This window comes from Tachysurus fulvidraco, chromosome 13 (assembly GCF_022655615.1).
Source record: "Tachysurus fulvidraco isolate hzauxx_2018 chromosome 13, HZAU_PFXX_2.0, whole genome shotgun sequence".
NCBI lineage: Eukaryota > Metazoa > Chordata > Actinopteri > Siluriformes > Bagridae > Tachysurus > Tachysurus fulvidraco.
In genome coordinates, this window is record NC_062530.1 from 16,825,338 (window position 1) to 16,853,335 (window position 27,998).

Sequence of the window (27,998 nt, forward strand, 5' to 3'; positions counted from 1 at the left end):
ATAGGCAATTTGTATGTACAAATTTGCAAGTGTGAGAAAAATGTGCAATTGAAGTATATAATATATACAATTTGTATGTACAAATGTGCAATTGTGAAATGTGCAATTGAAGTAAACAGTATAGACAATATGTAGGTCTGTATGTACAGATGTGCAAGTATGAAATGTGCAATTGAGGTATACATACCGGTAGTACAAATGTGCAAATGTGAAATGTGCAATTAGGTGTTGTGTGTTCCATGGTGTTAATTGTTCATCAGATGGATTGCTTGAGGGAAGAAACTGTTCCTATGTCTGGTTGTTTTGGTGCTCAGGGCTCTGTAGCTTCGACCAGATGGCAACAGTTTGAAGAGTGAGTGTGCTGGATGTGAGGGGTCCAGAGTGATTGACTTTGCCCTTTTGCTCACTCTGGAGAAGTACAGGTCTTGAAGAGTGGGGAAAGTTGTGCCAATGGTTCGTTCAGCAGTCCGGACTACCCTCTGTAGTCTTCTGAGGTCGAATTTGGTGGCTGAGCTGTAGGCAGACTCGTCACCGTCCTGGATGAGTTTGATGAGTGTTTTGTTGTTTTGCAAACTTCAGGAGCTTGACAGATGGGTCATTTGAGGTGCAGTCATTCGTGTACAGGGAGAAGAGCAGTGGGGAGAGGACACAGCACTGGGGGGCACCAGTGCTGATGGTACGGGTGCTGGATTTGAGTTTTCCCAGTCGCACTAGCTGCTGCCTGACTGTCAGAAAGCTGGTGATCCACTGACAGACAGAGGGCACGGAGAGCTGGGTTAATTTGGGCTGAAGGAGTGATGGGATGATGATGTTGAAAGCAGAGCTGAAGTCCACAAACAGTATCCTCACATAAGTCCCTGGTCTGTCCAGATGCTGCAGAACATAATGCAGTCCCATATTGAACGCATCATTCACAGACCTGTTTGCTCTGTAAGCAAACTGCAGAGGGTCCAGTAAGGGTCCAGTGATGTTCTTCAGATAAGCCAGAACCAGTCTTTCAAAAGATTTCATGACCACAGATGTTAGAGCCACAGGTCTGTAGTCATTAAGTCTGGTAATTTTGGGTTTCTTTGGGACGGGGATGATGGTGGAGCTTTTGAAGCATGAGGGTACTTCACACAGCTCCAGTGAGCTCCACCCTCTTTCAGTTCTTGTTGAAAGTCTGGTGAACTGAACAAACAAAATGCATACGTCAACCAAATCTAAATCAGGATACCATTGTTCATTCACCTTGTTCTTTCCTTTCATTCACAAACTGCAAGTACCTGATATATCAGTTTCAGTAGGTCTACTGATATCGTACAGAGTCAAAGTAAGAGGTGTATTTTTGTCAATGCATTCAACCAATGGCATGCTTATTCACAGTCCTAATGTAGTCTTTAAAAATCAGGAAAAAGCTGACAAAACAGTCACAGGATTTACCAAAAAAATCAAGACAAAAAAGTTGGGTGCCTCCCTGGAAACATATTAAAACCCCAAATGCAGGGATAGAAAGCAGACAAGGGTTTCATTAATAAAATGACTAAACCAACAGACACAGGAAAACACTAGGGAAAATACTAAGCAAGAAAAAAATACAAAACAGGATACAGGGAAACCCAAAAACATAAAATGGTGAACAAAACCAGATGACAAGACACAAGGACTCAGCAAATGCACACACAAGACTGCAGGTATAAATAGGAGAGGTAATTAGAAACATAAGGAACAGGTATGCAAAGGGTGGAATGGGATAATCATCGGGCGGAGCACATGTGAGCATAAAATAACAAAAGCACATGGAACAGAACATAAATGTCCTGTGGTGTTCTGGTGTTCCAAGCCATCCATGACATACAGTAAACATGTTGCTGTGAATAAAAAATATGAAGCTTCTAGTTCCAACCAGTCTCAACAAGTTTAGTTGCAGTTCCTTTCACATAACTTTTCCTCTTGTGATTAGATGATGTAGCATAGGTTTTTGCAGCGTCATTTGGCTGTGTAACATACACCTGCCTACAATCAGCAGCGGATTTAAAGCCTGAAAAAACAAAATATTCAGAACATGTTCAAAATGAACTTGTGGTGAAGGCTTGATATGTATTGTAATTTGTAAAAAAAGTAACTTGTTTACAGTAGGTTTGAGATGTGTGAGCTAGCTGGGTCATTGATTTCAGATTCAGGTGGTTCCAAGTGGCAAAATGTATTTAGGTGAAATAATGATATAATGATAAATTGAGATAAAGAGCAAATAACTTGTACAGATATTTCTATACTAGTACACTAGGTGCTAAGTATTATATTATATATATAATATATTCCCCCAATTTATTTCTTGTAAAAATTACTTGTTACTTTTTTATTAAGAAAACAACTTATGTTTAGGGGCATGGTAGATTCTCTCTCTCTCTATCTCCCTCCCTCTCTCTCTCTCTCTCTCTCTCTCTCTCTCTCTCTCTCTCTCTCTCTCTCTCTCTCTCTCTCTCTCTCTCTCTCTCTCACACACACACACTCTCTTTCACTTTCTTTATTTTAACACATCAATTAACAACATCTCAGGTTCTGAGGTAAAACATTTCCTTGTAATGAGAATCCTGAATTGTAATGTAATCCTGATGGTGCTGATGATGGAAGTGTGGCCTCTCTCTCTCTCTCTCTCTCTCTCTCTCTCTCTCTCTCTCTCTCTCTCTCTCTCTCTCTCTGATCAAGCCCATATGAGAATTTCCATAAAGACATTTTTCCACTGGGAGAATACATGTACTGAATTTCGCAGTAATCAACATCAAGAGAAATGAACAAAATATAGTAAATGTTGTTTCTTAAATAGATTGTAAGTGCATATTTTACAGTAATGGAATGTAAATGATGATTTAATTAATGTTAAATTACATTATCATTTTTTAGAGAAGTAGCTTATTTCCAAACATTCTGTATAGTATGGTTGCTGTCACTCAACGTTACTATCATTTAAGGGGAGACCAGGGATGATTGTATCACATTTTGTCTCAGCTCAGCACCTTTAACTTCAACAGCTTTTGTATTAGATCTCGAACATATTTACAAAGTTATTCCATTTGTATAATTATTAATAGAAATAGCAGTCAGTGAAACATCACTTATGTTTGCGTAAATTGTAAAGTTGTAACATTAAGAGGAAAGAAGCAGAAATTAAGCTCACACTACACTCTACAATGTGCATAAGAAAAACTCGAATGAAGTTCTAAAATACATTGAATACATTGCAGTCAGTCCATGTGTGTGTCTTTATATATTAAATATTACATGTCCGATCCTTTTAAACCACCTCGTTTTCAGTTGCAGTGCATAAAAATAATAAATGATAGTATCTTAGACCCAATTTGCTTTGCCTCTCTGACACGAAAGACAAATGTAATTAATGACATAATGGCGAAACCTTGTGCTTTAAGGTTCTGACAACAAAATGAATAAAAGATCAAAGTACAAATGCTGTCCTTTATCCATCTGCATAGATTACAGTTTATGACCTTTGTTTGTGTAAGTTACTCCGTGTTCCTCCTTTCTCTATTACTACTGTCAAAGCTAGGATTCTGTGATGACAGAGTACGGGAATCTATGTGCGGAACGATGAACAGCTTTAGTAATGAAACAAGCAAACAGAATCCAAATCGCAATACAGAATCAAAGAGGGGAAAAGAACAGGCAGGAAGGCCAATAAACACAGGTAAGCAGTCAACGAGGCAAAAGTACAGACGAGGGCAAGGCAAATAAAGAGTAATCCAAAAATCAATAGCAATGTTCATAAACGGAAAACACACAATAAGCACTAGGCAAAACAAAGGCTTAGTACGCACAGAGTGATGATACTTCACGTGGTGTGTTTAGTGCACGTTGCTTTAATACCTGGAAGGAACCCGGAAGTTAGTATTCTGGATAAGCATCATCGGGGGAGTGGTTTGGGGTGGTGGTGGTGGTGGTGGGGGTGTTCTTACAGACTCTCGATTACTTCCACAACTGAATGTTTAAATCTTGGGTATACTCTGTATATCATACCTGTTGGTTGAATGGTTAAATCACTGTGTATACTTTGTATATTATTCCTGTTGTCTAGAATCTAGAAATATTCTTCATCAGTGGGAGTGTATTGGAGCACTTTTTCCCCCACCCCTCATCACTTTATATGTTTTATGTACTACCTAACAAAGCTAATGGTAATAATGAAATAGTTATGGTTGTTATTGAATGCTGTGACTGGTGTAATTACTGAAATAGACTTGTGCTGAGCTGTAAATAAAAAAAGGTTTATAGCATAGTAACACCTTTTAAAGTAACACCTTTTAATGCATATATATATGCATTATTTTAATAGATTGTGGCATTTTTAGTAACAGAGAAAACATTAACACTTTTAAGTAGTTTTGGGGTTCTTCATTTCTGAAGCAACATATAACTACATATCAAATAGTTTATTATCGTACGTTTATAATAGATACAATTTCCTTGTGTTTCAGCACCATGCAGCAGAGTGGGTATCTTTGCCATGTGACAGTTTGCTCCTGAGCTCAGGTTACTGTCTGTGTGGACTTTTGCATGTTCTCCAAATGTCCGTACACCTTTCCTCTGGGTTCTCTGGTTTCCTCTCACCTCTCATCATAACATGCTTATAGATGTGTTCACATCTCTAAATTTCTATTAGGTGGGAATGAGGGTGTGAATGTTCAACTCAGGCTTAACATCCACCGCTGTACTGACTAGATTAAAGCAGTTCCTAAAAATGAATGATGATCAGTTGTACTTAAAGGAGTCAGTTTAGTCATGGTTATATGAAATGTCACGGAGAGAATCTGTAGAAGTGTGTGACCTCTGCGTAACAAAGGTGAAACTCACAAATTTATAAAAGTAACGGATTAGTTTCATTCCCCTGTCAGACTCTGCCACATGGTGCGACCAGCTGAATAAACAGCATGTAGTTTGTTTTGGTGTGAGTGTGGCAGATTGAACAAGAAGACAAAGGCAGAGAGAGTTTTCTTTTTTCTTTCGTAGCCTCCCTAGATGTATGAACTAAGTGCATTGTGACTGTGTAAATATGGAAATATGAAGGCAGAGACATTGTGCAGGATTACGCTATATGCAGCCCAGTGGTGCATCAGTCTGCTCAATTTTGGGCAACACTGCCTAATGTGACCCATGATAGACCATCTGCCAATCTGTATGTCGGGGGACAGGCTCTGAAGTGACAACTACTTCAGGACTTCTGACCCCTGCTGGATCAGGGAGCGCTGTATCAGTCTTCCCTGGCAGGTTGGAGGTTGAGGAAGGTCTTGAGGGACTAACACAGCACTGACATCACCATCAAATATGTAGCACATCGTATCTGTCTGTTTCTGTTCAGAAATACAGTACAGTCTGTGTTTCATTTGCTAAACATGGAGGGGAAAAACCTACTTTTTAGATTTGCAAAGTGAGCAAGTGGGTGAAGAGATATGATGAAAAATATGGACTGTGAAATATAATATAAAAGTTCAATCAGTGCAAGTGCTGCACAACAGTCTGGTTCAAGTTGAAATCTGCTGCTTTATATAATCGCCTGGAAAAAGGGACAGTTTTGTTCAGATCACAAATCATTCTTTATTATTCTGCAGATTCATAACAAAAGAAAAATATTGTAATGAGTCGTAGTTTTTTTCTCCATACCTTGCTAGGAAGTGAGTGCTCATTTTTCAGCCATAAATTTGCATAAATTCCCATATATTTAAGCATGTCCTGCCAAAAGTGATAAAGAACACCCTCTGCAATGTACCATAGGGTGGTGGTTCGAGGGTGGGTGGGATGAGGGGGGAATTTGCCACGAGGAAAACAAGAAACAATGCAAGTAAATTCAAGGGATGGGAACAGTGTGGAAGATATAGATAATGGTGGGATAATGGGGATGTACGTTAGAGTTGGGGTAGTCACGAAGCTGGGCAGAGAGGGGAGGGTGATGACATGCAAGAGTGATTGAATATGTGATAAAATAATGAACAGGGAGGGAGAGGTAGTGAAAGAGTGAAACAGGTAGATTTACAAGATGTAGACAGGGGAACGGGACAGAGTGTTGGAGGGATAAGTGGAAGAATGAGTGAGGCACTCTGTTTTTACAGCAGCACTTAAATCGAACCGCTTGAAGGCAGAACTTTAAATTTTACTGCAGCGGTGATTGAGAGAGAGAGAGAGAGAGAGAGAGAGAGAGAGAGAGAGAGAGAGAGAGAGAGAGAGAGAGAGAGAGAGAGAGAGAGTGTGCGTAGTGGAGTTATTTTTGTCTGTGTATTATATATATAACAAAATAAACACATATTCCCATGACATATTGGGATTAGGCATAGTGAAATCTAAATCTAAGTAAAAAAATAAAGCAATCCTTAAAAGCTGCAGTTTGAAAAAAAAAAAGGTCAGATATTCCTGTTTTGGGGGGTAATTTTGTCTCCATCAATGTATATGTAAGTGGAGTGTTTTGTTTTCATGTCTGCAGAGAGATTTATTCACTGGTCATTTTAATAGGAACACGAGTGCATCATTCAATTCAGCTGATTATTCAGCAGCACAATGCATTAACTGCAAACGTTGAAAATATCTTGAATATATCTACATTTATCTAGTATTTGCTGTCATATGTTTACAATGGACCAAATGTATGCTAATTAAACCTATTTCTAGATATATTTCACGCTTTAGATTTTCTTGTTCTATTGGTAGATCTTCCTTCTTCCTAGCTTCCTTCTGGAAACCGTCATTTAAAATAGTTAAAATGGACCTGTGTGTAGAACGAGAGTATTTTCAGCTTGTGAAAATGTATAAAACTAGGCTTTAGTCATCTTATATTTGGTTTGTTCTAATGTTGTAATATGAAATAATTGACTTTTTTCAAAATATTTTTTACTCACTTTTATTATTGTACTGTAAATATTTACAGGCTCCCCATGACCCGAGAAGTTCGGATAAGCGGTAGAAAATGAATGAATGAATGAAAGGGGATAATTGTGATTTCAGTAGCTTACACCATTGGTGCCAGTCTGAGGCTTCACCGGTCAATTGTGATCAACACAAAATCAAACAATTGAAAATCTGGAAAAAGCCCAGGCCTCCAGTTTCGGATGAAATATTTTTTTAACTCCTCAATCTTTCAGAACTCATCAGTTATTTTATGGGTTTGACTGCTCTCTATATTTGAATTCAGTCTCAGCTTGTCACTGCTTTACCAGCATAAATGTTTGAGCCTATATTGTCCATCTTTACATGCTCATTTAAATGGATATTAACACATATGCCAGAGTAGGCACAAGCACACGCCTCTTCCTTGTTCCTCTCATACAAGCACACCCTCTTCCTCCCTTTTTCTCTCTGCCCATCTCTTTGTATGTGCTCTTTTTTCCTCCCATCCCATTCTGTAGATGCCTTGTGGTGTCTACATGACCTGGACATTCGAGCTCTCAGCAATGAGCCGTTTCAAATCACGCGTCTCTCGTCAAACAAAGAAAGGAATGGCAAGAGAAGATGAGGAAGATCAGAGAGGGAAAACATGGGCACTGATGAGTATTTGATCCTCACATAAAAATAACACAAAAAGGGAAGTAAAGGCCCACCACTGGAAAGGCGAGACTGAGGAGGAGAGGCGACAAGAGTTAGAGGAAATACTCCTTTTTATAAGTTGGGTATTATCAGACTAATAGAGCTGTCTGCATTTACATTTTAAAAGCTTCTAACCTTGTCTGGGAGAGCAGGTCTAAGGAACTGCTTGTAGGCGACAGGAGACAGGTGACGTTTGAATTGCAAGTGTGAGACACATCTAAATTGCCCAGAGACATAAACTGTAACAACTAATAATCTCCTCCATTTAAAGTCTCGTCTCTGTCTGACTATGCCTGTCTAAAGTGGGTCTCCAGTGAGGTCTGGAGAACTCTCTTTTCCAGTCTGTAGACACACTTCCTGCTGCTCTGATGGAGACTGGCACTCTCACTGAGAGTACTGACGATGGCAGGTCCCTGTGTGTGGGTCAAGAGACGCTGCTGTTTTTCCTCCAGTCTTCCTGACAGGCAGGTGACAGAGATTAATAGCCCCCATATTGACTGAGTAACTTGCAGTTCCTTATCTCTGTCGGGCCCGGGCTTGGCCCGAGAGCACGCTGCTGTTATTAGAGGTATAATTGCGGAGACATTTAAAGCGTTTTCCCTCCGGGGACAGTGGAATCCAATAAAGCTTTCATAAGAGCCAAGGCAAGGCGAGCTGCTCCAGCGTGCTCTGAACGAACAGACACACACACATACACACACTTCAAGCAAAGGCATCTAAAGCTTAGAAAAAAAGCCCACAGCGTCATTGGTACTGAGAAAATGAGTGATTTATGGTACGTCACACAACTTCAGATTACTTGTTTTATTAAAAGTGGATGAGGTGAGGTTAGAGATATGACAGTGGTTCTGCTTGTATTGCATCAAATAATTGCTTCAGAAGATATGTACAGTTACTGGATATGTTTGATTGTATGTAATAAATGCTTTATGATCAGCTAGTGGTTGTAAGCAAGTAAACTCTTACGTCCATTAATACATTGAAGTACAGACTAAAACATAAGAAACGGTCTAATACCAAGAACAGTTTTAGGAAATACATATAATGTGCACAGAACAGTACAATTAGATTATGGTTGTTAAGAGTTGACAGCAGTTTGCGTCACAACCTAGAAGTGACCTGTGTTAAAAGAGATATCTTTTTCTATATATGGGTAAAGCCCACGGGGGTGAGGTGGCTTAGATTTTAGCATATTTTTTACCACACCTCCAGGGTCGGGGACTTGATTCCCCCCTTGCACTGCACACATGGAGTTTATATGTTCTTCCCTTGTTTGTTTTGAGGGTTTCCTCTGCATAGTCCAGTTTCCTCTACCAGTCCAAATATCTGTGTTATGAACTGATTCACAATACTGATTTGTTTTCTTGTGTATAATTTTGCCTTGTGATTGGTTGCCACCTTGTCCAGGTTATCTTTTTGCTTGTGCTCTTTGTCCCTTCGAATCGGCTCCAGGTTCCCTGCAACGGCATGTAGAATATGTGGTACCCGTTTACTTGATGTGTTTTATATATATATATATATATATATATATATATATATATATATATATATATATATATATATATATATATATATATATATATATGTATATATATGTATATATATAATATTTATGAATTCTTAACTGCTTAAAATTACTTGAGTTTCCACTCATTTATAAGTTAGTTAGGAACATTTGTGAGGTTTTTTTTAGATTGTAGTGTTAGTACAGGTCAAAATTATTAAATGGTAATCTCGGGGAACACATGGTGCAGCTTTTCAATTTGTAATATAACGTGAAACTGTGAATACCAAATGATACAGAGGATTCTTATTGATTGATTCTAATAAAATGATACGGAGGATTCTTATTGATTGATTCTAATAAAGTCTCTGTTCATTGTGATTACACATATTTAGCATATTTATGTTGGTAAATGTGAAGATAAAGATTCCTAGCAAAGAATTGCAATAATAAATAAATAATAATCAAATAAATAATAATCAAATGATCCAAAATGCAGCTGCCTGGCTTGTTTTTAACCTGCCAAAGTTCTCGCATAATACCCCACTGCTGTGATCGATCCACTGGCTTCCGGTAGCTGCATGCATCAGATTCAAAACACTGATGCTGACCTACAAAGCCAAAAATGGACCAGCTCCCTCTTACCTAAAAGCCCTCATCACTCCTTGCACTGCAGCCTGCACCCTACAATCTACCACCACTGCTCGACTGGTTCCACCATCTCTCAGGTTTAAAGGCAAGTATACTATAAGACTCTTCTCTGTTCTGGCACCAAGGTGGTGGAATGAGCTTCCCCTAGAGGTCTGGACAGCAGAGTCACTGGCTATTTTCAAGCGGTGGTTGAAGACCTACTTATTCAGGAAACACTTCAACTAGCACCAGCCCTATCTTTTGCATTTAAAAAACCCCCAAAAAAACCTTTGACACTTTTTCATTGTAACTTTGAACAAATGTTTTAAGTAAGTCTGTTACGAATGAGGGACAAACCAGACCCAAACGCAGGATGGCGAAATAGACAGGGTTTAATAACAAAGGAACACTAAACATGACACAGACTAAAGACAGGACAAGACAAGAGTAGATTTCACGCTGCACAAGGCAACGCGGCACAGTTAAATAGACAGAGGTGATCACAGTAGGAAACAGGTGTGTTGAAACGGGAGGAACAGACAAGGGCGGGGCAGACACGTGTCGAAGAACATAAACACATGCACGTGGCCAAAGTCCGGGCTGAATCCTGACAATGTCTTAAGTAAATAACCTAGTGAGCCAGCATTAATGTATTCAATGCTAGAGATTTAAGCACTTATGTACGTCGCTTGGATAAGGGTGTCTGCCAAATGTTGTAAATGTAAATGTAAATGTAAATACCACATGTAAGGCTTGTATATTTCCATGCATTAATATGTGTTTGACATAGTGAGTGTTTTCTCCTTCTCATTTGTTGAGTGTGTGAGAGGCTGTAGATGGAGGGAGGACTGTTGAATATGTAAAGCTATCTTGATTGGTGGGGACTCAGGGCTAGAGAACAAGGGGGCAGCATTGTACCTGTTCCATTTAGGAGTCAAAGTGGAGATTTTGGTCCTGTTTCCTTTCCCTTGTGTCAGGTGTATGATCATCTTTCAGACCATCCAGCACACCACAAATCTGCACTACCGCTATGAAGCTTTGAGCTCATGGAGAAATATCCAAAGAAAATCTTTTTGAAGTTCTCCACAAGGTCACATGTAGAGCTGATGTTTTTATTTTGGAGTTTGAACAGAGATGTGCCTTCACCATACTCCACTTTCACCTTGTGTTTGTACTGAAAAAACTAAATTCACTGAATGTGAACATTAAACAAGGAAAATGACAAGGTCTGTGTGTGTGTGTGTGTGTGTGTGTGTGTGTGTGTGTGTGTGTGTGTGTGTGTGTGTGTGTGTGTGTGTGTGTGTGTGTGTGTGTGTGTGTGTGATGTGTGCACTGCTCTTTGCCCAGATGAGGTAGATATAACAGAACAGAGGAAGAAAATGGAGAAAGCATAGAAAGTGTCCGACCTGAGAAAGCAGAGCACCAAATTAATTCACAAGCGTTTCAATATATTCTCACCTTAGACCACAAAACATACAAGTCTGCTTATGCAAGCACTTTATATTCATTCCAATAAAAGACTAACTGAGGGATAAATGTAAAGAAAATGTTTAATTATCCAGCTATTAGAGAATGTAGTAAGAACATTCAGTAACATATTCAATGTTATAAGAAGAGTAGGATGTACTGTAACTTTGCACAAAGCAGTTTTATCTGAGATATAATCTAATATTGAATTCTCAGGCTGGATTTAGAAACAGGAGGAAATAAAGTCATGTCTGAATTGAATGTTTCTGTAGATGCTGCCCATTCAGTGCTGAGATCCAATTTATCTGATTGTTTTGTACTGTATATTGTTCTTTTTATCCTACACTGTAAGAATGTACTGTAGAATTTAGGAATTAGTTGGCAAATAGTTGGTAATAATATCTTATAAAAATGTTGTAATTGCTGTAAAATATGACAAGACAGTACTTAAGACAAGGGTATAATACTGCAAAATAATTTACTGTTAATTGTTTGTGAATTAAACTATTTTGTTGTTGTTTTACAGCAATGTAACATTATATTTGTAGTATACATTACAGTATTGATTTTTTTTCAATTCCACAAAATTATAGTATAAACCTGCCAACAATAGTTCCCAAGAAAATCCTGTAAATACCCCAAAAGTAATTGACATGAAAATGCTTTGAAGAGTGAGTTAAACAGTAATAAGCTTAATCAACAGAATTTGTACAATAATTAGAATTCATGTTTTATTTTTTTATTTTTTAGAAAAAACATCAGGATCTTAAACAAATTCATGTTTCTCAAAGCAAGTGTTTATTAGAAGTCATGGTTTTACTTAACCACTCTCCATTAACATCCCTGCTTAACCCAAACCCGTTAACCTTCTGAGAAATTTACACACATGAGGGTTGACTTTGTTGGTCCTCTTCTTTGAGACCTTTCCAACCATTGTTGTGGTTGTCTTGGTGCCAGTGGGTGGATTGATTTCAATAAAACATCTATACGTAGATCAGACATTAAAACACAAGCAGGCTTTAGGATAATGTGCAGAACTGAATGAAACTCACTCACTCACTCACTTTCTTCCGCTTATCCGAACTTCTCGGGTCACGGGGAGCCTCTGCCTATCCCAGGCGTCATCGGGCATCAAGGCAGGATACACCCTGGACGGAGTGCCAACCCATCGCAGGGCACACACACTCTCATTCACTCACACACCCACACACTACGGACAATTTTCCAGAGATCTTTGGACTGGGGGAGGAAACCGGAGTACCCGACAGAAACCCCCGAGGCACGGGGAGAACATGTAAACTCCACACACACAAGGCAGAGGCGGGAATCGAACCCCGACCCTGGAGGTGTGAGGCAAACTTGCTACCCACTGAAATGGTTTATAAAAAATGAAGTAAAAATATCCCAACCTTACATATTGCATTATACTACGTTTTGACTTTGCACTTCAAAAATATTGTCACTTCAATTGCATACTTGTCACTTTGTACAGCACATGTGCAATACGTCTATAGTATTGAGAGTCTGAAGTTCTATAGAGTTTCTATAGAGTTCTCTTGCATTGTAACCTGTTTTTGTTCTATTTGTATTTTTACTTTTTATTGTACTTCTTACTTTTTATTGCATAATCTCAGATTCAATTGCAATTTCTTTACTTTACCTGATGTTTAAATTTTATTTTAATGTTTGTTGCCTTTCTACCCTTTGTTCTACTGAGGTAAAAAAAAAAAAAAAAAGAATTTCATTGTACCTTGGTTTATAGGACAAAAATAATTTTGAATGTTGAATCTTGAACTAATGTATTAAGTATGAGTTAACATATACACATTTTTATAAAAGTCAATTTTGTCACCTTTGAACAAATTCCAGTATGAGGGTTCTGTGCTCTGGTACACTGGACACTGATGTGAAATGAAAGCTAGTAGTGGTAATTCACAACCACCTGACTCTCTATACTCGACATCCACTGATTTGCGGTGAGAATTTCACTTATACATTACACAATACATTATAAAATGTAAGCTAAAATACAAATAATTAACAGATTATAGAACACGACCTAAAACAATAAGTCTGAGAATCTGGAAGCATCAAACTTTTCTTCACATCAGCTGCCGTTGCTGACGCCTACAAGAAATTATAATTGAAAAAAAAATGTTGTGACACTTTGAATGTATTTACATATATGAGCTCAAAATAAACCCCCACAACACAATTTTGTAATAAAAAAGCAGTGTAGATAACTTACATCAGTCTGGATAAAAGAGCGATTTAGGTTTTTCCTTTGAAGGATGAGAGAAGCAGATGGGATGACAAACAAGGATCCAGTCCAGGAACCAATCTGTTTGGTCAAATCTGTCTCTTTGAGACCTCTGATAGCCTTTAGGCTTTTTATATAGATGAGACTTGAATGTTGAACCAGAGGTGAAGGAGCTGTCTGGAACATTACTGTGTACTTTCATATGCTGAGTAAAACTTTGAATGCTGTTGTTCTTGTGCTGACATGATTTAGCTGGTATATAAAAACCTTTGTACAAACTCATTTGTAAAGCAAAAGGCTTTATATTCAAACTAGTTATGATGCCGGTCTTTGCACAATAGTTTTCTAAAATAAATGAAAAAATCTCAGCATTCACTTTTGTTAACATTCTATTTTCTAAAGATTTTTTTCAGCCACAGTTGACTGCATGTAAATATTTATCATGTAGTTTTATCTCACCAGCATTTCAGTTGAAATGTTGCACCCATCAACAACAAATTCACTCGAAACAATCTCTAATAAAAAACTGTAACTGAAACTATAGTCAATGACATCATTCATCCATTATAACATTACATTTACAATATTTTTGGTCAATGTTTTTATCGTTTAGCTAGGTTCATCTTTTAGCTATGGCTTACCCAGTCTCTCTTAGCTGCCTTGGGTTTGAAACAAGAAACTATTGATTTACTAACCAAATGCAAAGTAACAAAAACTAACAAAAACCATTGTAATCAAGAACTTTTACTATAAATTATCTGACATTATATAGTTTTATCTATATGTCATGATCTATTTTAGTTTGAAATATGAATCTCTTATTCAGCATTAAATGAAACATTTGTACAACATTTTGTTTTCTGGTTAAGGATTTGGTTGAAGATTTCACACCAGAATTATGGCTGCACAATCCCATAATGCCACATCACAATAAATTATTGTAAGAATGCATGAGCAACAGTGATAACACCTTCACCTGTAAGATTATTTACAGTGAATGTGGATATATGCTGTTTTATCAAGTGTAATACCTTTGACCCATAATGCGTAAAATATTAAAACAGTAATAACTATTTGACACAATATATATGTTTGTGATCCAGTGTATCAGTACGAATGCAGCAGCAGATGCCTGTGAAAAGTGAACTAAAAAAATGGTACGAAATTTCCTGAAAATGTGCGACCCAATTCTTGAATGCTGCTCATGCAATCAAAAAAAAGAGAGAGAGAGAGAGAGAGAGAGAGAGAGAGAGAGAGAGAGAGAGAGAGAGAGAGAGAGAGAGAAGGCGTTATTGAATCGTTTGTTGCTGCAATTGTAGAAAGGTAAAAACATTTTGAATATTATAGGACCCTAAAGTAAGAACTGTAATGTTCACACAAACATTCTCATTGCCCCAAGGTTTAACACTCTATGGAGCTTATTTCCTAGGCAGTGATGGTGAAATGCATTGCTTCGTAATTTCTCTGTAATCTGGTTAGACTGTGAGCTCTACACTGACCTTGTGACACTCGTCTCTGCTGTCATTCCAGTCCTGACAGAGGGTGAGGAGTCTGGCAGTAATGCAATAATCGCTGTGTGTGTGAAGCGCAGAGAGACGGAGCCATGCATTAGGACAAGCAGCGTGCATGTTTATTCCGGTGAGTGCCACCTCGTGTTTGAGCCAAGATAGACACAATCAATCAATCTGAGAATGTCAGTGCTTGTAGTTTTGGCTGCTCCCCTGTGCTCTGCCTGTCAGATCTCTTCTCATCTTCTCACACTGTCCTGATGTCAAAAACTTGCAAGGTTTGAAGGGGAGAAATAAGTCATTTTGGGGTCAAGAATAGCATGCTGAGGGCAAAGCTAGGGTGTAGAAATATATAGGACAAGATTAGGATGAAAGAAACCAAGAGGGTTTTAACACATTTGCTGCAGTCTGAATTCGATCCAATTGTTTTCAGCAACCCCTGCAGCCTTGTTCTGGTTTGAAAACTACTGGATTCTATCCTGAGGCATCCAGAAATTGTACCAGCTCTGATTGTCTTTAGTGACATGAAGGTTTTGGACCTTCACTGAGATGAGGCCAAGCATTTGAGGATCCTGAGATATCTAGAGATTTACCAGCTCCAGTTGGACTCTGCTTCATGAAGTATTCAGACATACTAAGAGGAGATGCCAACTACATGTGGTCTTTGAGGACAGACTGACAGACTGTATATTTTTACACCTCCAGTGTCACCCAAATGAGGATGGGTTTCCCTTTGAGTCCTCTCAAGGTTATTCCTTTACCATCCAAGGGAGTTTTTCCTCGCCACAGTCACCTCAGTCACCTCAGACTTGCTCATTGGGGATAAATGCAAACAAATTTAAATATATCTAATATTAATTCTGAATTTTTGTATTATACTAATCTTCATATGAACCTTTTATTTTATGTTTATGTTCTGTAAAGCTTTGAGACAATGTCAATAATTAAAAGCGCTATACAAATAAATTTGAATTTGAATTCTGAAACCCGCTGCATGTGTATTTATCTGACATAATCATGAACATGCATGGAGAAGCCGGCACGACTCACCCTATTTGTATTATTTTGGTGCTCTTATGTACAGCAAGGCACCTCACTGTTCGCTTGCTATCCACGGTACATGTGTGTTGAGGAGACTAATGATATCGTAATTAGCTAAAGCACAGGTTACTTAGTTAGTTTCTGAACAAGTGCACAAGATGTGTTCACATTCACAATAATTGTGGCTCAGTTCCAGTATAACTGAACAACTCCTACAGGTAGTTCCTGGTCCACATGACAGCATGACAGCTTTTACATTACCAATTTTCCATGCAGAATGCGCTCTGTTTCAGACTAAACTGCAAGTGTGAAGCCCCCTGACATATAAGGCTCTGCTCCAAAATGTCACTCATTTGCTCACCAGCTTTTCCTATTTTCTCTTGAGGAAAAATAAACACAATGCATGTGACTGAGAAACCGTAAAGCAAACTAAATAAATTTTCAAGATACTTGCTGAGCGTAACAAAGCACACACACCAGGACTTCTTCGATTAATGTTTGTCCATAAAAAGATTTATAAATATCTGTTACTATAGTAACAATAATGATAGGCACATTAATATAAAAGCTGTAATAATTAAACCATGTTGTGATATAATAGGAATAATCACATTATCTTTCCAGATATCTGTCATTTTTAACATATACAAATAGGAGACTTTTTTGGCTGAGAAGTACGAGAGTTTATTTTTTGTATGCATGTGAGTAGTCAGATATGCAGCAACTGTGACAAAAAGAAGAAAGACTACATTCATTACCATCCTTGAATTTGAGTTTCTGCAGGATGAATTAAATGTTCATTTATTCATCCTTAGTAAATGCCTGGTTAGGTCCAGAACTGCATAAATTAGGCTATTTTTTGGGATTGAACCAGCTAAATTAATTGGAAAATAGTTAGTACAAACAAAAATAACAATCTCATAAGCAATGCAGCTGAGGTTTAAAAAAACTGAGTGTATGTGTTTAAATTTATAGGCCATGTATAACCATGCTGGAATTTCTACATCTTGTTTTTTCTTCAATAATTTATAGTGTTTCTGGAGGCATAGTAATGGGCTCCTCTTTAGTCCACTACCACTTTGGGCTTTAATACAAATGCTGTTAAAGTTATGAATATTTGACACACACAAAAGATACAACAGATGCAGACAAAGATTGTGCCATTGTGTTATACCGTGATGAACACAGGCATAGGCTGACACCTTACACTTTCTTTGATTCAAGCAATACTGTCTCAGATCTACACCAGAAAAAGCACAATTTATTATCTTACATGCAGAGAGATGAGAGAAGGTCTCCTGTCATCAGCACCTCCACATTTCTCGGAAAAAGTAGACACACACCTGCTAGTGAGCTACACAAACTGGCAGTCTGCTGGGGCAGTGACAGATGTGGAGATATATCAAGGCCAAAAATAGCCCATTTGTGGTTATACACCGTTCCATAATACAAAGGTTATACCAGCATGGTTCTGATCATTGCTCTTTTCTTAAAAGTTCAGAATAATAGGATTGTTTCTGAAATGTTTTTGCTCTGGCAGTACCTTACCTCACCAAAATGAGGTGCTGTTATCACCGTTCAATGGAAATATATTGGCAAGGTAAATATGAGCAAAAGTCAGGAGTAGTTTTACTGGGACCACAGATGTTTTTCTTGTTCATGTCAATACATCAGGCTGATTTTAATAAGCTGCTACACGGTGTCATTTAAAATACTGAACAGGTAGACCTGTGTTTTAAAAAAAATAAATGATCGATGCCAGCAGTAAGGAAAAGAATATATGACACACAAAGAATGAAATGTATGCAGGACATGATAATAGGATTTCATCCCTAGTCATGTAAGGTTTTGATAACACAGACTTACACACGGCAGGAGAATGCTTACTTATTCACTCATCCACCATCAACCCAACCTAATTATTTTGTAATTAAGGACAAAGGATGACAGTGAGAAACAGTAGTGATGAGTTAGAAGGAAGAGAATCTGCTGGAGACCACAAGAACTCTGGCAAGTGAAGAAAAAAATGATTGATGAATGAAGAAATGGGATTGATTTCTGTCCTAAAAAGAGTTGGGGTTGTAGCTGAAGTCAGATGTGTGGATATAATCTGATCAGAAAGTACATAACACACACATTCTCATCTCTCTCACACACATTTGCAGAGAGAAAAGACACAACAATGAAGGGTTAAGGCAGGATGTGTTATATGCACATATTACCTGCACCAATTCTCTTTGTGAAGGAGATCTAATGCAGTGTTATATCATTGTTCCTCTGTCTGCCCGCCAAATGATGACTCAATTAAATCTGTGATGTTGCTAGTGAAGAGCCCAAGCCAACGGATGGCTAATTAAACCACAAGCACTTACTGCAGGAGTTAATGGGCTTTAATTATAAATGAAGAGCTGGAAAGCTCGGTCAATGGGTTGAATGGAAGCTCTGATGATCACGAAAACCTCAATGTTTCTCAAAATCTTCATACTCTAGCTACCTGATTATTGTGTTAGAGCAGCAAGAAACTAGCAACAATAATGTACCAATTACCATCGAGTCTAAAAATAATTCACAATGGCTGTGCTGAATGGCTGTTTGTATGCCAGTTGGCTTTGCCTGAATGATTACAGTATTGAAAGTGTATTGGTATGAAGTGTATTTTGTTGTTGTAGTTTGTTTTTATTGCCTTTGCATTTAGAGAATTTCTTGAGTAATTGTACTTTGTTACTATACGTAAACATTTTTGGTCTATTCATATTTTATTTGAATCGAATAGAAATCGAAAACTATTACTCAATTATACTTCCAACAAAAGAATACCTTTAACTGCTTACATTTTTATTTAGACCCCCTTATTTAGACTTTCCCTTCTCCTTCTATCCAGCAAATGACTGTATGCTATGTATCGATAGAATGGGGACTGTTTAGCATCCAGTCATTTTAGTCCAGCATCAATCAGTATAAGAAAAACAGAGTTCAAGTTCACAATCAACATCTTTTCTGAACTGTGCAAATATTTTAACTAGCAAACACATAAAACGCATAAGACTAATATGACACATAATACACAAAGACCAACAACAACAACAACAATAATAATAATAACGATAGTCATCTGTGGTGGCCTTTTCAATTATGCAGTTAAATCACAATATAGTTGCAAGTGTCTAAAGCTGGACTGCAGGATTAAGTAAGTAATATTTGTTTTGTTTTTTTCTTCACATAAAAAATTACATTAATTTCATCTTTAGTACATTAAGTCAAGCAATATAGTGAATTACTGCATTCACTCGAGCACATTTTTCCTGAATACATCCCATTTTATATTGACTTTGAAACATTAGCTTTATTTTTTTACTCAGGATTAATTTATCAGCATTTTCCCACACTGTGTGTTTTAAAGCTGGGTGTCAGGCAGGAGAAACAGCAACAATTGAGGAAAAAAGACTGGCAAAACCAAAATCTGAGTCAAAATCACTAAACATAGTCAAGGTTAAAAGCCAGAAGTGAGGTCAGGGGATGTAGAAACAGGCAGAGATCAGAAGTAAAAGCAACTAGAAGTATCTAGTAGAGTCATACTAGATACTTCACTATGACTGTTTAGTTGGAGTGTGTGAAAGTAGGTTCAGTGGTGATTGAGTACAGGTGTGTGATCAGAAACAAGAGACTTCGAATGTGGTGGGTGACTGTAGTAGTTGCTGTTTGTAGTCCATGGTACAATCTGGAATGGAGTTTGACACCCATTCTGGTGTAGAGATGCCCCAGGTATACTTTTGTCTAGCTTCTTCAATACTTAAGCTGTTGAATTTATAGCTACTCTCTAAAAATAGTTAAACCCAGCACCATAAACTGGGTTCACTGTTAACCTTAACCTTAACTCTTAGGAAAGGTTCCAAGTTTTCTAAGAGTGCAAATATTTTGATGTTTGCTATGACCAGTGAGTATGGCTGTTACAGTAATAAGTGATATTTATTTTGTAAAATAAAAGCAGCTTTTCTAATGGGGACCTTTCATATGTATCGTATAATGTATCACACAGAGAGCGAGAGAGAGAGAGAGAGAGAGAGAGAGAGAGAGAGAGAGAGAGAGAGAGAGAGAGAGAGAGAGAGAGAGAGAGAGAGAGAGAGGGGACAAGAGCACTGCTTAGGTCAGTTTCCTCATTAGTACAGACTTCCACCCAGACTCTCTGAAACCTCTTAAAGCGAACATCACTTTTTTTTATGCTGTCTGTCACTCGCTTGGGTATAAATGCTCTCTGCATGGAGCCCACTCAGTGTGAGGACTGTACTGAGAGAATGTACAAACACAGACACACATGAAAACAAACAGACACCTGCACTTCTGATCATTCTGGAGGCAATATACATAACCACTACATACACCATGAGTCCAGATTACTGACATTTCTAAATGCAATTCCAGTCATTGAACATTGCATAGAACGTACACCACTGACTGACTGCTCTCAATATAAACATCTGCTTGTCTTTAAAGGGGAGATAGAGTGTTCTTCACAGAAGAGAAAATGATAGGGAATACAATACCATACAAAAACAGTTTTCTTTTGTTCCCCACAAGCATCTTTTAAAGAGCACAGGGATTGTGTTAACTTGCAGGAAAGAAGACAATTATTCCTTTTGAATGCTAATATATAATTGATATGTGGCTCACATTGCATAACTGTGTGATTGTCCACGCTAGACTTACTGTTGTGGATCCTCAGTATTATTAATAACAGTGTCATAGGCTTTCACCTCAAAGTATGCATATTTAGATAAAGAGTACACAGCGTCTGATTTAAAGTGTAGTAAAATGCTTTGATATATGAACTCACGTTATATTATTGTCAAAAATGTTATACTTCTTCGGCAATACATAACTGTTCAGCATTACATGTCTGCTTGGAAGAATTTTTTTTACCATTCCTTAGAACAGAACAGTTTCAACACTGGGATTGTGGGGATTCCTCACATCAACTGCTTCTTTCAGGTCCTTTGAATTCAATTCAATTAATATTTATTTGTATTGCGCTTTTAACAATGGACATTGTCTCAAAGCAGCTTTACAGAACAAAAAATAACATAATACATAAAGTTTAATATTATACAAAATCAAAAAGATTAATATAATACAAAAAAAATCAAGATTAATATTAGACTTATATTTAAATGTGCTTGTATTTATTCCCACTGGGGAAGCCTGAGGTGAGTGAGGGAGTGAGGCGATTGTGGCAAGGAAAAACTCCCTTAGATGAAAGAGTAAGAAACCTTGAGAGGAACCAGACTCAAAAGGGAATTTAGGTGACACTAGAGGGTGTGATTATAACTATACAGTCCGACAATTGTGTATTGATTAGGGGGTTTTTGTCCACAAAGACCACATGGAGTTGGCATCTCCTCTTAGAATGTTCGAAAACTTCACAAAGCGGAATCCACCTGGAGCTGGTACATCTTGAGATGTCTCAGGATCCTCACAGGTTTGGCCTCTTCTCAGTGAAGGTCCAAAATCTTTGTAACACAACTGGAGCTGGTACAATCACTGGCTGCCTTAGCATGGGTAAAAAACAGAAGCAGTGGAGAGGAATTAGCTTAGTTGCAGTTCTTAATATTAACAAGCACTGATGATTATGTGCATTTGATCAGATGTACTATAGTTTATGGGAAGTATTATGTGTATGTCGGACTAAAGACATATGTCTTAATCTACACTTAAACTTTAAGGATTAAGGTCAGGACTTTGGCTTGGCTATTTAAAAAAAACTTTGCTCTACTTTAATCATTCTTTGTTGGACTTGGATGCTTGTGATGGTTGTCTTGGTGTATGACACATTGTCCCTTGAGATTATATTCAGGGACAGATGTCTTGCCATTTTCCTTTAGAATTCACTGATATAATTCTGATTTCATTGTTCCACCAATAATAGCAAGCTTTTATGGCGCAGATGCAGCAATACATGCCCAAAGCACGATAACTACCACCACCATAATTCGCAGATGGTATAATTAATGCTGGAATTCAGTATTTTCCTTTCTCCAAAAATGACAGTTCTCGTTTAAATTAAAAAGTTTTATTTTGATCTCATTTGTTCACAAATTATTTTTTCCAATAGTCATTATTCACAAATCGTCCTTCTCCAGTTTTTCCAATAGTCCTTTTGGAGAGTAGTACATTGAAACCAGATGGATTCTAATGTGACCTTCGAATTAAATACTAATCTTAGAACTTCACATACTTTTGCTTCTCACAGATATATACTATTGGAACATTATTCTGAATAAGAAAAAAATTACCAAGTATAATATATTTGTCTTATTTGTTTGATTGGGTTCACTTTGCTGTTAGGACTTCACACAAAGTAGACATACATTTTTTAAATCCTCAAACCAGCTGGTCTAATACTGCCAACCAAGCTACTGTTAAATTCTCGAGATTATATTTCTCGCCATTCTGATATTTAATGTGAAAATAATCTGAAGCTCTTGTCCTGTATCTGCATAAATGTATACAATGGGCTGCTGCCACACAATTGTCTGATTGCATCAATGAGTGGCCATTAAGTACAGAACAGACCTACCACTTTGACTTAAGACATATTTTGAGTGTCTAAATCATAATTTCTAGACACATTCTCTTCTTCTGTAGTGATTGTCTTATGCTAGATATTTGAAAAGCCTGATTGTGGAAAATGAACTGAATGTCTAGGTGTGTCTTGCTTTTTGGAAGTGACCTTGTAGATATAGTTTGTGAAATGTTATAACTGAAGCACAGCTGTGTAGATGTTGCTGTTCTTATGAACAGCTGACATACCACTCTTGTCTTTGAGAAGTCATTTCAGAGGACACGATCATATCCTTTGATTTACTATGTTTGTCAGCAGTCACACAATATAATAACAGGGAACAGCATTATGCCGAAGTAAACTGAATTACATGCTCAAGTCACCCAGATCAATTACACCCAAGCATCAACTCACGTAAAAGGAGGTGGAGGACATTTATGAGGAGAGAATCCTATTGCAAGAAAAATGCTGAAATCAGCTATACTCATGCGTGATTCGTCAGCATGAACCTATACTTTATGTGCAAACTTAATACACTTAGGATTATTATGTTTTGCTTTATAATAATAATTTTCACTATGTGTTTAATACCATTGTTCCTCTTTGTTTTCATATAATTGAGTTTTATTCTCTTTTATGATCATATGATCATAATCTTTTACTGCAATGCTGCTGCATGATTCTTGCAATGTTGTGTTGTGCACTCAGTGTAAAACCAAATTATTATTATTTTTCTTCTGTGCATCAGAACCACAGAAAACCTGCAATTATAATACATGTACGTATTGGCAGCACCTCACCTCCATCTTAAAGGCAATGCATATACACTATAAGTGAAATTTGTGAATTGACCATTTCAGTCTCTGACAGTTTGAGTTAATATAAGCTATAAGAGTATAGTTTTAATCAGCAGAATGTGCTGAAAATACATCGTGGTCTTGTTTATGTATGGTTGACATCTACAGAAACTGCTTAATCCTGGTCAGGGTTAGAGTGAATCCTGCGTATATCCTGGGAACACTGATTATACCTGTCCATTGCAGACAACCATGAACACTCATTCACTTTTAGTGGCAGTTAAGAATATTCAATCAATCTACCGCATGTTTTAGATGGGAGAAAACTGCATTTATATGAAATAATAATAATATATCTAACAAAATATCACCATGCTTGATCGTACTCATACAAATAAAAAAATGCTTGACTGTACGAAGAAAAAAAAATACAAATAATTATGTATTTATTTACAGCAGCTGCAGTACATTGGCTTTTCCATCCAGGATTGGTTGATGAGCATCCATCTTGACTGTGGTAGCTTCCTGAGGCACTGCCCATGCAATGCCTTTGCTCAGGTAGATGTGTGAGAAATGCATATTCCCTTCATTTAAACTGGGTTTTATTTAGCCTTTCCCATCGATACATACTAAGAAAATATTACTGATATTTATCGATATCACTTACTGTACTGTATTCTGCCAAATAGCTTCTTTCCCGTGGCTGTTTCTGCACTGAACAGCTGATATGGTGTTAACAATCACCATTGTACTGTCACTTTTTCTTCTGTTTTGCACTATTTTGCACCACTTTAAAATCATGCATCCTTGCACCACCCAAAAACTATCATTACACTTCTGTATGTCCATCCATAATATATAATAATAATAATTATATATATATATATATATATATATATATATATATATATATATATATATATATATATATATATATATATATATATGCATAATGACATTCCTTTTGTACAGCTTTTGTAACAGTCACCACTTCATACTGTAACATACTTGTATAAAAACCACACTATATTTACCCTTATTCAGTTACACGTACATATTACTACACGTTCTGTATAACCTCATACCCTTATTTATTACACTGCCACTTTGTAAATAAGCCATCTACACACTTCTGTTTAGATGCTGCATTTCATTGGCTCTGTACATGTACCTTGCACAATGACAATAAAGTTGAATGTAATCTAATCTGTCTAATCTAATATTGTCTATCTAACATTCCTTACATACTGTAGTTATACAGTAGTTTTACTTTATTTTATTCTTTTTTATATATTCATGTCCACTATAGTATTTTCAGCTTTGATGAAAGCTTTAATCTCTGCCTATTTGGTTCAATCGTGTAATATATCCCTGAAAAGACAAATCTAGTATGACATTCATGTCAGTTTTATTTTAAACCTTAAAAAAACCACACTTGGAAAAACACAGAACTGCATTGGATTTTTAAAACCTTTGTTTCTATATTGAAAACAAAATCTGCAGTGATTATGTTTATGTTATTGCATTAGAAAGATATTATAGAGAATTAAATCATTCCCTGATTTTCATTCTCATTTAGTATTGTCCAGTTCTCAACCTCCAGTTAGGTCTCCTCATCACATGACAGCTAACAGCAGGAAGGTTATCGTGTACGAGTGTACGAGACACTCCCTCTCTGAGAGCACATCCAATCCTGCTTTCTTGGTCTTCTGACCACAGAATGCTGTTTTGTCAGAATTTGAACTTGCAATCTCTGGACGATAAGGATACTGACTAATTTGCCAATGTCTTGATTAGTGTATTGTTTTTTCATGTCTTTGATTGTAATGAAAATCTAAGATTGTGTAATGAAAAATGACAAAATCTTAATAACAATCCATGTGTCTTCACCAAAGAAATGTCTATCCAACGTAATGTAAAAGAATTTCTCTGTTTTCAAAACTTCATCCAAAGATTAGACTTACATGACACATGCATATTTAATTAGACATTATTTGTTTAAAGAAATGTAAATTCTTGAGTTTCAAAAATAAGAGTGAACTGAAGATGTGTGTGTGTGTGTGTGTGTGTGTGTGTGTGTGTGTGTGTGTGTGTGTGTGTGTGTGTGTGTGTGTGTGTGTGTGTGCGTGTGTGTGTGTATGTGTGTCTGTGTGTGTTTATGGTTTGAATCTTGGTCGAGACCTCCCTACAATGGTAGGAATTTCTGACAGTGTTTATCTTTTCGGGACTGTTTTCTTTGTTTGTTTGCTTTTAAATTGTAGCATTTGTAGTATTTTTCTTATACGCTCTAGATTTAAAAGCTAGTAAAACATATTAAAGAGAGAAAATGTTAGAGAAAATGTGTGTGTGTGTGTAACCTCAGTACCTCAGTGTGTGTGAGAGCTGCAGGATTACTGTCCATGCTGAGAGTGGAGTGTCTTGTGTTTTTAATGTCTTTTTTCTTCTTTGAACTTCACAGGTCTGTCGGCTGCAATTTTCTGACGCTAAAAAAACCTCAATACCTGTCGTTTGTCAGGCTTACATAAGAGTGTGCTGTCTCACACTAAAAAGCCATTCTAGATCCTTTACTTTTGCTCTTCATATATAGAGTCCTCCCATGCCTGACATGGCCATTTTGTTCCTTGCACACTCGTTGATCTGGAAAAAAATCAGTATAGAGTTTAGAACTGAATCACAGTAGAAGGTAGTAAACTCCATAAACAAAAAATGTCTGTATTATCAAAAAATGACAGAAAAAAATGTTTCATGTAGATTTTAAATATGATGAGTGACAGTTTTACAGAAATATAGTCATGAACAGACGTTACACAGAGACAGAAATGAGACCAACAATGGAGGGCTGTGAAGCTCATGACATCTTTAATCAACTTTTACACACCCACACATACATAATTTATACATACACCCCAACACACCGTACTCACACTCAACACACAGTCAAGGGTTGGATCATCTGTCAGTAAGTGTAAAAAATCTACAATAATTTCAATTTCTAATATGTTAAAATTTTGTTATATATATAAATAAAACATATAGAAAATACGGTAATTTTTAGCATTTCCTTTTCTCTCATGGTACCACACACACACACACACACACACACACACACACACACACACACACACACACACACACACACACACACACACACACACACACACACACACACACCCGCTATGTTAACACCAATCAGAGTCTTATAACAGAGTCAGTCATCTGTTTGTTCATACATGTAGAAAGTGGAGAAAAGTGAAAGGTGGTGCAGAGAAAGTGCAAGATAAGAAATAATAATAATAATAATAATAATAATAATAATAATAATAATAATAATAATAATAATAATAATAATAATAATAATAATAATAATAATCATAATCATAATAATCATAATAATCATAATAATAATCATACTAATAATCATACTACTACTACTACTACTACTACTACTACTACTACTACTAATAATAATAATAATAATAATAATAATAAAAAGAAAGTTAAAAAACTAAGCTCCAATTTTAAAATAGGCTGCTGGTGTTTGTAATGATGGGAAGGGCAGCATTGAGAAAGCAGGTGCCCAAGCTAAATAAGGCTAAGAAGTGATAAATATGTTTTGTCTCTCCAGAAATGTACATATAGGGACATATAGCCAAAGATGACTAGCTAGCCCATTATTCCTAAAATAATTTCCTTAGCTGATTATTGTTCTGACATACAGACAAGAAGTAACTGAACTTAAACACATTCTCTCACACACCAAACCATGCATTTTAAACAGGAGATAACAATTATGAAGTAAAGTGTAAACACTGTACTTCTCAGTGGTGGCCATTCATACATACAGAATTTCTATCCAGGTAATATTTCAATGTTTTTGTAGCACACTGAGGAAAGCATATAAAAGCAAACACTATAACCAACAAATCAAAATCAAATCAAATTTATTTGTCACATACACATACATACAGAGTATGACATGCAGTGAAATGCTTTTTACGTCTGTCCGGTATTCAAGCATAAAAGGAATGGAATTTAAGGATAAATCATGATCCCAAATGAATGATCCCAAATGATGGTATAGCCAGTACCTCCCTAATCACACCTCTGAATTTACCGCTGAAGAAATGTTCTCTTACTCTTCTGTTCAGTTGTGAATAGATATTTAGCTTGAATTAAATAACAAACAGATGCATGCAGAAACATTTGAAAAAAATAAAATAATTAAAAACCCAACCACCCATGCACATAGACAAATAGCCACAGACACGCCTGTGACACAAGGCTCTTTTAAACAGTATGCCATCAGGATTGACACAGGATTCTACGCATTGAGAGGTGCTGGCCCTAAGCTAGGGGTCTGGGGACAATGTAGCCCACACACAATTAAATTAACCTGGCACTTTGCCCCAATGTGGCCTCCCTGCTGATGTAATTTCCTCTGCCGCTCTGTTGAGAGTCTCTCCAATGCCCCTAAATGACTGCAACACACACACACACACACACACACACACACACACACACACACACACACACACACACACACACACACACACACACACACACACACACACACACACACACACACACACACACATTTAAAACATAATTGACATAAAGCAAAGGTAAAGTACAGCTTTGCTTTACTACATCCCTTTCCATGTGTTCTCTTTCA

General features: G+C 37.0%; 1 long non-coding RNA gene across 2 annotated transcripts; it reads left to right on the forward strand.

Annotated features, from left to right (window-relative positions):
- The first annotated feature begins 3,258 nt into the window (after positions 1 to 3,258).
- Positions 3,259 to 24,003, forward strand: LOC125146215. 2 transcript variants are annotated; one of them, XR_007144720.1, is made up of 3 exons: positions 3,259 to 3,682; positions 14,955 to 15,062; positions 23,783 to 24,003. It is a non-coding gene; the product is annotated as an uncharacterized LOC125146215 (long non-coding RNA). The 2 variants fall into 2 exon arrangements; XR_007144721.1 differs by lacking the exon at positions 23,783 to 24,003 and adding an exon at positions 15,366 to 15,735.
- Positions 24,004 to 27,998: the final 3,995 nt, after the last annotated feature.